The sequence below is a fragment of the Oncorhynchus mykiss genome, chromosome 28 (genome assembly GCF_057628025.1).
Source record: "Oncorhynchus mykiss isolate SJ-2025 chromosome 28, ASM5762802v1, whole genome shotgun sequence".
Taxonomy (NCBI): domain Eukaryota; kingdom Metazoa; phylum Chordata; class Actinopteri; order Salmoniformes; family Salmonidae; genus Oncorhynchus; species Oncorhynchus mykiss.
Window position 1 is genome coordinate 2,878,455 of NC_143049.1, and position 9,373 is coordinate 2,887,827.

The 9,373-nt window shown below is 42.6% G+C and overlaps 1 long non-coding RNA gene across 1 annotated transcript; it reads left to right on the top strand.

The window, feature by feature from the left end:
- Positions 1–8,684: 8,684 nt before the first annotated feature.
- On the top strand, positions 8,685–9,072 carry LOC149970663 (uncharacterized). The gene is made up of 2 exons (XR_016492716.1): positions 8,685–8,807; positions 8,910–9,072. It is a non-coding gene; the product is annotated as an uncharacterized LOC149970663 (long non-coding RNA).
- The last annotated feature ends 301 nt before the right edge of the window (positions 9,073–9,373 follow it).

Consider the following 9,373-nt stretch of genomic DNA (forward strand, 5'->3'; position numbering starts at 1 on the left):
TAAGTTACCAATAAACTTCTTCCAAACATATCAAACAACGTTCCTAATCAATCCTCAGGTACCCTAATATGTAAATAAATGATACAATTTAAGAGACCATTACCGGAGATAAATAACGAAGTACGCGCCCTCAACGAACATTACAGCCAAAATGGGGAGCCTTTTTCTAAAGACTGACATCTAGTGGAAGCAATAGGAACTGCAATCTGGGAGGTATTCCTTTTCTATTCCCATTGACAGCCATAGTAATCAGGGGTGAGCTGAAAACAAATATTTTCTGGTTGAATTCTCCCCGGGTTTTTGCCTGCCATATCAGTTCTGTTATACTCAGACATTATTTTAACAGTTTTGTAAAAAAAAAAGTTTTGTTTTCTATCCAATACTAATTATATGCATATCCTAGCTTCTGGGCTTGAGTAAGAGGCAGTTTACTTTGGGAACCTCATTCATCCAAACTCCCGAATACTGCCCCCTAGCCCTAAGAACTTTTAACACTTTTTTGGTTACTACAGGATTCCATTTGTGTTATTTCATAGTTGTGATGTCTTCAATATTATTCTACATGGTGAACAAAAAAATAAGGAAAACCCTGGAATGAGTAGGTGTCCAAACTTTTGACTGATACTGTATATAGGTTGCATGGGTGTCATGAAGAGGATTTTTTTTCCTTAAACGAGGCCTTAGAACATGCAGACTTTCTTCCTCTCAGAAACCCAAGTTGTCAGAGGCTCTGATCTCTTTTCAAGGCTTATTGCCAAAATAATTTGCCCAACATCCTCGGTCACTGGCAAAACTTGACTGATGGAAGGCCACTGAGTACAGGCAGTTTGTGCTCTACACGGGTCCCATAGTATGGAACGATGTTTCCAAAAAGGTCTATCACCACTTTATGTCCCTTCGTGTAGCCATGTCAATTTAGCGAGATTCAGATGATAACATAATTACCTTGATTATGCCAAACAGCTGGTGATGCACTTTGTTGAGATGAGCAAGAGTGTCTATGAGTGATACAGTTACAGCGTCCTCCTCCAGGACATTTGTCAAAGAAATAAAAGACAATGGAAACATTGTCTGTGATGTTATTTACCACACTCGGACTGACAACTTCTTCCATCTTCCATGTGCCTCCAAAGATTTCAACATCATATCTCAAAAATCTGCAAAGGGTGAAGCGGGCAATGCACCTGTACGAAGAATGAACCCGGAGCATGAGAGATTAACTATTATAACTACCATATTTGTTTCACTTTAAAATTATTTCATGGTGTGTTGCTTGTAAAGTGCATATTTTGTGTTCTATACAGAACCCTGAGAAATGGTCTCATGTCGATGATGAATATGAAAGGAAACATGGGAAGAGGGTCTTTGACAACTCCAACCTGAAATTTGCACTTGACCGCAAGGGTGGCAGTGGGAGAGCCAATGAGTAAGGGGATGAGAGTTCTTAAGATGTTATAAGCTTCAAAGCCTGTTCCAACAGAGCCTTTAAAAAAAGTATTGTACATCTAATTTGTGTTTCCAGAAGCCTGTACATCTATTTTGTGGCGCAATACATTTTCATTTCAAACGCTCTTGACTAAGACCAACATTTTTTTGCGTAACAGTTTTTACATGGACTAAGGCTTAAACAATGCTCTTTCAAGTTACTGCTCTAATTTTGTTACACAGAATGGCAATAGCCAACAGTAGTATAGACCCTAAATCTGGAAGATACAATTCTACACATGGTGCCAAATGTATTATACGCATCGAGGTGCTTTTCAAGACAGTGCAACATTAGAAATGTCCTGGTTGATACAGTTTGTTTTAATATTCTTAACTTAGGCTTTTATCCTTTTTTAATGTAAGGAAGCCTACATCACAAAATGGCAACTACTTCTAAACGTATAATCAACACGCTTCGAGGATTGGTCATAATCCTTGTTGAATTCATGGTGTTTTGTCCAATCAGATCACAATGTGTGCTCAACCACATAATGTAGTTGATTATTAGTCCAGTATAATTTTCAAACTCAATTGTACCGACATTTAAAAAATATATATTTTACTGTTGGCTGTTCTTTTGAGTGGGTGAATAAAGGTTGAAATGACATGGTGTGCCCAGTGGGAAGGAGTGCCCTGTATAGGGAGAACCACATGTTTGTGTTCAGAGAAAAAAAGAAAAGATCAAGATATGAGAATATGCTGTAAAACATTTGTAAAAGGAAATGCTGAGATATAATCTCTTGCATGTATCTTTCAAGCTTTTATATTTTGGGGGTGATGTACCTACAGCCCCCTTTTAGTCTGTGAGTCTGGTTTCCAGGGAACAAATACATCAGTATATGTAGAGAGAGTGCTGTGTTGGGGAGAATGTTTCTGGCAAATGGAGCAACTTGAAGCCCGCCAGGGGCCAGCAAATTACATGGATCCCAATGAGACTCTCAAAGACTCATGGATAGGGGTGGGGCTTTCTATATGGGTGTGTGTGTGTGCATTAGGGGTGTGTCCCAAATGGCACCCTATTTCCTTTATAGTGCACTACATAGGGCTTTGTTCAAAAGTAGAGCACTATATAGGTCTTTGGTGCTATTTGGGACACAAACATTAACACAATAACCCTAGACACACGTGCATAAAGCCGACTTACATTGTTATGTTAAGACATTCCCTAGGGGTTGCTAGGGGTTTCTATGAGACAGCCAAGTAAATGGATGCTCATTTTAATATAAAAAAAACTGGACCATCATAACCAATATCTTCTGCTAGGCTACAAACGAATCAACCCTCATGACGCTAGACCAGGGCTGCCCAACCCTCGTCCTGGAGATCTACCTTCCTGTGGGTGTTCAGTCCAACCCTAATTCTACTTATTAGCTGCTCAACAAGACCTTACCTAGCTGAATCAGATATGTTAAATTAGGGTTGGACTGAAAACCTACAGGACAGTAGATCTCCAGGAAGAGGGTTGGGCAGCCCTACGCTAGACCCTTAGCTTTGAGTTACATTGCAGGTGGTTCTCTATATCAATGACATTCAGAGATGAGCTAGGAATAGGAGGAATAGGAGAGACTACAGTATGTCATTCCTGTTATTTGTGTCCTTTATCTGTCCCCTCGTGATGTGATGAAACCTTTTAGGGGAGTGTGCTTAATTCAGAATGACAGGAAGGCCGGGGTGTGTGGCTGCATGTCTATGAGTCACAATTGGCCACAGGTGGCCCTTTTTACAGAGGCCTTATGATGACAAATTGATTGTCTCTAACAACAGACTCATCACTCAGGCTAATTTTCCTCCACCAGGCAGAAGAGAGAGCGAGAGAGAGAAAAGGTGTCTTGTGCTACCCAAATGGCACCCTTTTCCCTATATAGTGCACTACTTTTGACCAGATCCGAAAATTGGTAAAAGTAGTGCTCTATACATGTATAGGGTGCCATTTGGGATGCGGCCTCTGTCTCCATTGCTAACCGACTGGAGGGGATTGGGCTCCTCATTAGAATTAGCAGAGAGATGCACAATCAATCTGTTATTCAGAGAATCTGAGCACTAAGCCTGAGTGCTAAGAGCCTTTGACAGCGCGGAGACACACACACACACACCACAAAGAGAATGGGCAATTGACGTATAGATACTGCAGCGCATGCGAGAGGGAAGGAAGAAGGGAGGAAAGACAGAGGATAGCAGGGTGGGTGGTAGAATACGGACCCATACGGGAAATAATACATTTCAATATAAACTGAACTAAAATATGAATGCAACATGTAAAGTGTTGGACCCATGTTTCATGAGCTGAAATAAAATATCCTAGAAATGTTCCATACACCCAAAATCTTATTTCTCTCATTTTGTACACACGTGTTAACATCCCTGTTAGTGAGCATTTCCCCTTTGCCAATATACTGTATTTCTTACACCTGACAGGTGTGGAATTTCAAGAATCTGATTAAACAGCATGATCATTACACAGATGCACCTTGTGCTAGGGACATTAAAAGGCCACTCTAAAATGTGCAGTTTTGTCACACAACACAAGGCCACAGATGTGTCAAGTTTTAAGGGAGCGTGCAATTGAAATGCTGACTGCAGGGCTGTCGCCAGATAATTTAATGTCTCTACAATAAGCCACATCGTTCTAGAGAATTTTGCAGTACGTCCATCCGGCCTCACAATCGCAGACCACGTGTAACCATGCCAACCCAGGTCCTCCACATCCAGCTTCTTCACCTGCGGGATCGTCTGAGACCAGCCACCCGGGAAGCTGATGAAACTGATTAATTTCTGCACAAACTGTCAGAAACCGTCTCTCCAGACATGTAACCCAATGAACATGTTTGGGATGCTCTGGATCGACTTGTACGACAGCGTGTTCCAGCAACTTCCCACAGCAATTGAAGAGGAGTGGGACAACATTCCACAGGCCACAATCAACAGCATGATCAACTCTATGTGAAGGAGATGTCGTGCTGCATGAGAAATATGAGGCCGACTCTTTTCTCTGTATATATCAATGACGTCGCTCTTGCTGCTGGTGATTCTCTGATCCACCTCTACGCAGACGACACCATTCTGTATACATCTGGCCCTTCTTCGGACACTGTGTTAACTAACCTCCAAACGAGCTTCAATGCCATACAACACTCCTTCCATGGCCTCCAACTGCCCTTAAATGCTAGTAAAACCAAATGCATGCTTTTCAACCGTTCACTGCCCGCATCCGCCCGCCCGACTAGCATCACTACCCTGAACAGTTCTGACCTAGAATATGTGGACAACTACAAATACCTAGGTGTCTGGCTTGACTGTAAACTCTCCTTCCAGACTCATATTAAACATCTCCAATCCAAAATCAAATCTAGAATTGGCTTTATATTTCGCAACAAAACCTCTTTCACTCATGCCGCCAAACTTACCCTAGTAAATCTGACTATCCTACTGATCCTCGACTTTGGCGATGTCATCTACATAATAGCTTCCAATAGTCTACTCAGCAAACTGGATGAAGTCTATCACAGTGCCATCTGTTTTGTCACCCAAGCCCCTTATTTATTTATTTTATTTCACCTTCATTTAACCAGGTAGGCTAGTTGAGAACAAGTTCTCATTAGCAACTGCAACCTGGCCAAGATAAAGCAAAGCAGTTCGACACATACAACAACACAGAGTTACACATGGAATAAACAAACATACAATAAATAATACAGTAGAGAAATATATATACAGAATGTGCAAATGAGGTAGGATAAGAGAGGTAAGGCAATAAATAGGCCGTGGTGGCAAAGTAATTACAATATAGCAATTAAACACTGGAATGGTAGAATGTGCAAGTAGAGATACTGGGGTGCAAAGGAGCAAGATAAATAAATAAATACAGTATGGGAATGAGGTAGATTGGATGGTCTATTTAGAGATGAGCTGTGTACAGGTGTAGAGATCTGTGAGCTGCTCTGACAGCTGGTGCTTAAAACTAGTGAGGGAGGTAAGAGTCTCCAGCTTTAGTGATTTTTGCAGTTCCTTCCAATCATTAGCAGCAGAGAACCGGAAGGAGAGGCGTCCAGCCAACGAGAGCGTACAGGTTGTAGTGGTGGGTAGTATATGGGGCTTTGGTGACAAAACGGGTGGCACTGTTTAATGTGAGTCTGGAGGGAGAGTTTACAGTCTAACCAGACACCTAGGTACAGTATTTGTAATTGTCCACATATTCTAAGTCAGAACCATCCAGAGTAGTGATGCTGGACGGGTGGGCAGGTGCGGGCAGCGATCGGTTGAAGAGCATTTAGTTTTACTTGCATTTAAGAGCAGTTGGAGGCCACAGAAGGAGAGTTGTATGGCATTGAAGCTCATCTAGAGGTTAGTTAACTTAACACAGTGTCCAAAGAAGGACCAGAGGTATACAGAATGGTGTTGTCTGCATAGAGGTAGATCAAAGAATCACCAGCAGCAAGAGCAACATCATTGATGTATACAGAGAAGAGAGTAGGCCCGAGAATTGAACCCTGTGGCACCCCCATATAGACTGCCAGAGGTCCGGGCAACAGGCAACAGAGGTCCGGGCAACAGGATTTGACATACTGAACTCTATCAGAGAAGTAGTTGGTGAACCAGGTGAGGCAATCATTTGATAAACCAAGGCTGTTGAATCTGCCAATAAGAATGTTGTGATTGACAGAGTTGAAAGCCTTAGCCAGGTCGAGGAATACGGCTGCACAGTAATGTCTCTTATCGATGGCGGTTATGATATCGTTTAGGACCTTGAGCGTGGCTGAGGTGCACCCATGACCAGCTCTGAAACCAGATTGCATAGCGGAGAAGGCACGGTGGGATTCGAAATGGTCGGTAATCTGTTCGTTAACTTGGCTTTCAAAGACCTTAGAAAGTCAGGGGAGAATAGATATAGGTCTGTAGCAGTTTGGGTCTAGAGCGTCTTCCCCTTTGAATAGAGGGATGACCGCGGCAGCTTTCCAATCTATGGGAATCTCAGACAATATGAAAGAGAGGTTGAACAGGCTAGTGATAGGGGTTGCAACAATTTCGGCAGATAATTTTAGAAAGAAAGGATCCAGATTTTGTCTGATTTGTAGTGGTCCAGATTTTGCCGCTATCTGGATTTGGGTGAAGGAGAAGTGGGGAGGTTTGGGCGAGTTGCTGTGGGGAGCGCAGGGCTGTTCACCGGGGTAGGGGGAGCCAGGTGGAAAGCATGGCCAGCCGTAGACAAATGGTTATTGAAATTCTCAATTATAGTGGATTTATTGGTAGTAACAGTGTTTCCTAGCCTCAGTTGCAGTGGGCAGCTGGGAGGGGGTGCTCTTATTCTCCATGGACTTTACAGTATCCCAGAACTTTTTTGAGTTTGTGGTACAGGTTGCAAATTTCTGCTTGAAAAAGCTAGCCTTAGCTTTCCTAACTGCCTGTGTATATTTGTTCCTATCTTCCCTGAAAAGTTGCATATCACAGGGGCTGTTCGATGCTAATGTAGAATGCCACAGGATATTTTTGTGCTGTTCAAGGGAAGTCATGTCTGGAGAGAACCAAAGGCTATATCTGTTCCCGGTTCTAACTTTTTTGAATGGGGCATGCTTATTTAAGATGGTGAGGAAGGCACTTTTAAAGAATAACCAGGCATCCTCTACTGACGGGATGAGGTCAATATCCTTACAGGATACCCGGGCCAGGTTGATTAGAAAGGCCTGCTCGCTGAAGTGTTTTAGGGAGCGTTTGACAGTGATGAAGGGTGGTCGTTTGACCACAGACCCCTTATGGATGCAGGCAATGAGGCAATGATCACTGGGATTTTGGTTGAAAACTGCAGCGGTGTATTTGCAGCATTCCCCAAGAGAGGATGGCTTTCACTTCAGCAGTAATAAATTCATGAACTTCTTTGAGGAAAAGGTCATGATCATAAGAAAGCAAATTACGGACTCCTCTTTAAATCTGCGTATTCCTCCAAAGCTCAGTTGTCCTGAGTCTGCACAACTCTGCCAGGACCTAGGATCAAGAGAGACACTCAAGTGTTTTAGAACCATATCTCTTGACACAATGATGAAAATAATCATGGCCTCTAAACCTTCAAGCTGCATACTGGACCCTATTCCAACTAAACTACTGAAAGAGCTGCTTCCTGTGCTTGGCCCTCCTATGTAGAACATAATAAACGTCTCTCTATCTACCGGATGTGTACCAAACTCACTAAAAGTGGCAGTAATAAAGCCTCTCTTGAAAAAGCCAAACCTTGACCCAGAAAATATAAACTATCGGCCTATATCGAATATTCCATTCCGCTCAAAAATGTTAGAAAAAGCAACTCACTGCCTTCCTGAAGACAAACAATGTAAACGAAATGCTTCAGTCTGGTTTTAGACCCCATCAAAGCACCAAGACTGCACATGTGAAGGTGGTAAATGACCTTTTACTGGCGTCAGACAGAGGCTCGGCATCTGTCCTTGTGCTCCTAGACCTTAGTGCTGCTTTTGTTACCATCGATCACCACATTCTTTTGGAGAGATTGGAAACCCAAATTGGTCTACACGGACATGTTCTGGCATGGTTTAGATCTTATCTGTTGGAAAGATATCAGTTTGTCTCTGTGAATGGTTTGTCCTCTGACAAATCAACTGTACATTCCGGTGTTCCTCAAGGTTCCGTTTTAGGACCACTATTGTTTTCACTATATATTTTACCTCTTGGGGATGTCATTAGAAAACATAATGTTAACTTTCACTGCTATGCGGACAACACACAGCTGTACATTTCAATGAAACATGGTGAAGCCCCAAAATTGCCCTCGCTAGAAGCCTGTGTTTCAGACATAAGAAAATGGATGGCTGCAAACTTTCTACTTTTAAACTCGGACAAAACAGAGATGCTTGTTCTAGGTCCCAAGAAACAGCGAGATTTTCTGTTGAATCTGACAATTAATCTAAAATAAAACTGTGAAGGACCTCGGCTTTACTCTGGACCCTGAACTTTCTATTGACGAACATATCAAGACTGTTTCGAGGACAGCTTTTTTCCATTTACGTAACATTGCAAAAATCAGAAACGTACAAAAATTATGCAGAAAAATGTATCCATGCTTTTGTTACTTCTAGGTTAGACTTGTCACGAATCCCGTTTCCTGAGTCTGTTTTTTGCCTATGTTCTGTCCTGGAGAGTTTTTCCGGCGTCCTGGAACGCACCCTTTCTGGTTGCCGGGCAATGTAGCAAGTTGGGGTTTCTGATTACCCGCACCTGTATCCCATCAGCTATCTGCACACCTGGTCCTGATCATCAACTCTCCTCTTCATAAGCCCAGACCTGACATCCATTCCCTGCCGGATCGTTAGCCATGAACAGTATGTTGTGCCAGAGTATCAGCCTCAAGTTGGATAGAAGTTGTTTTGTTGTTTGTTACGTATTGCTTGCCTTGAACTTACCTCTGTTTGTTCTGTCTTCAGTTACTCACCCGGATCATTTACCCCATTCCCGCCTGGTCGTCAGAAGATTCCGCTTCCCCATTGGATCCACCTATTTACTCCCATCAACTCATCACCGCTACCCGCTACACCACCTGGATATATCTACCCATTCACTTGTTAATAAATACTCACCTTTTTCCTACTCTCCTTGTCCTGGTCTGCTTCTGGGTTCGACTTTGAAGAATCGTGACAAGACTACTGCAATGCTCTACTTTCCGGCTACCCGGATAAAGCACTAAATAAACTTCAGTTAGTGCTAAATACGGCTGCTAGAATCCTGACTAGAAGCCAAAAAAATGTGATCATATTACTCCAGTGCTAGCCTCCCTACACTGGCTTCCTGTTAAGGCAAGGGCTGATTTCAAGGTTTTACTGCTAACCTACAAAGCATTACATGGGCTTGCTCCTACTTATCTTTCTGATTTGGTCCTGCTTAACATACA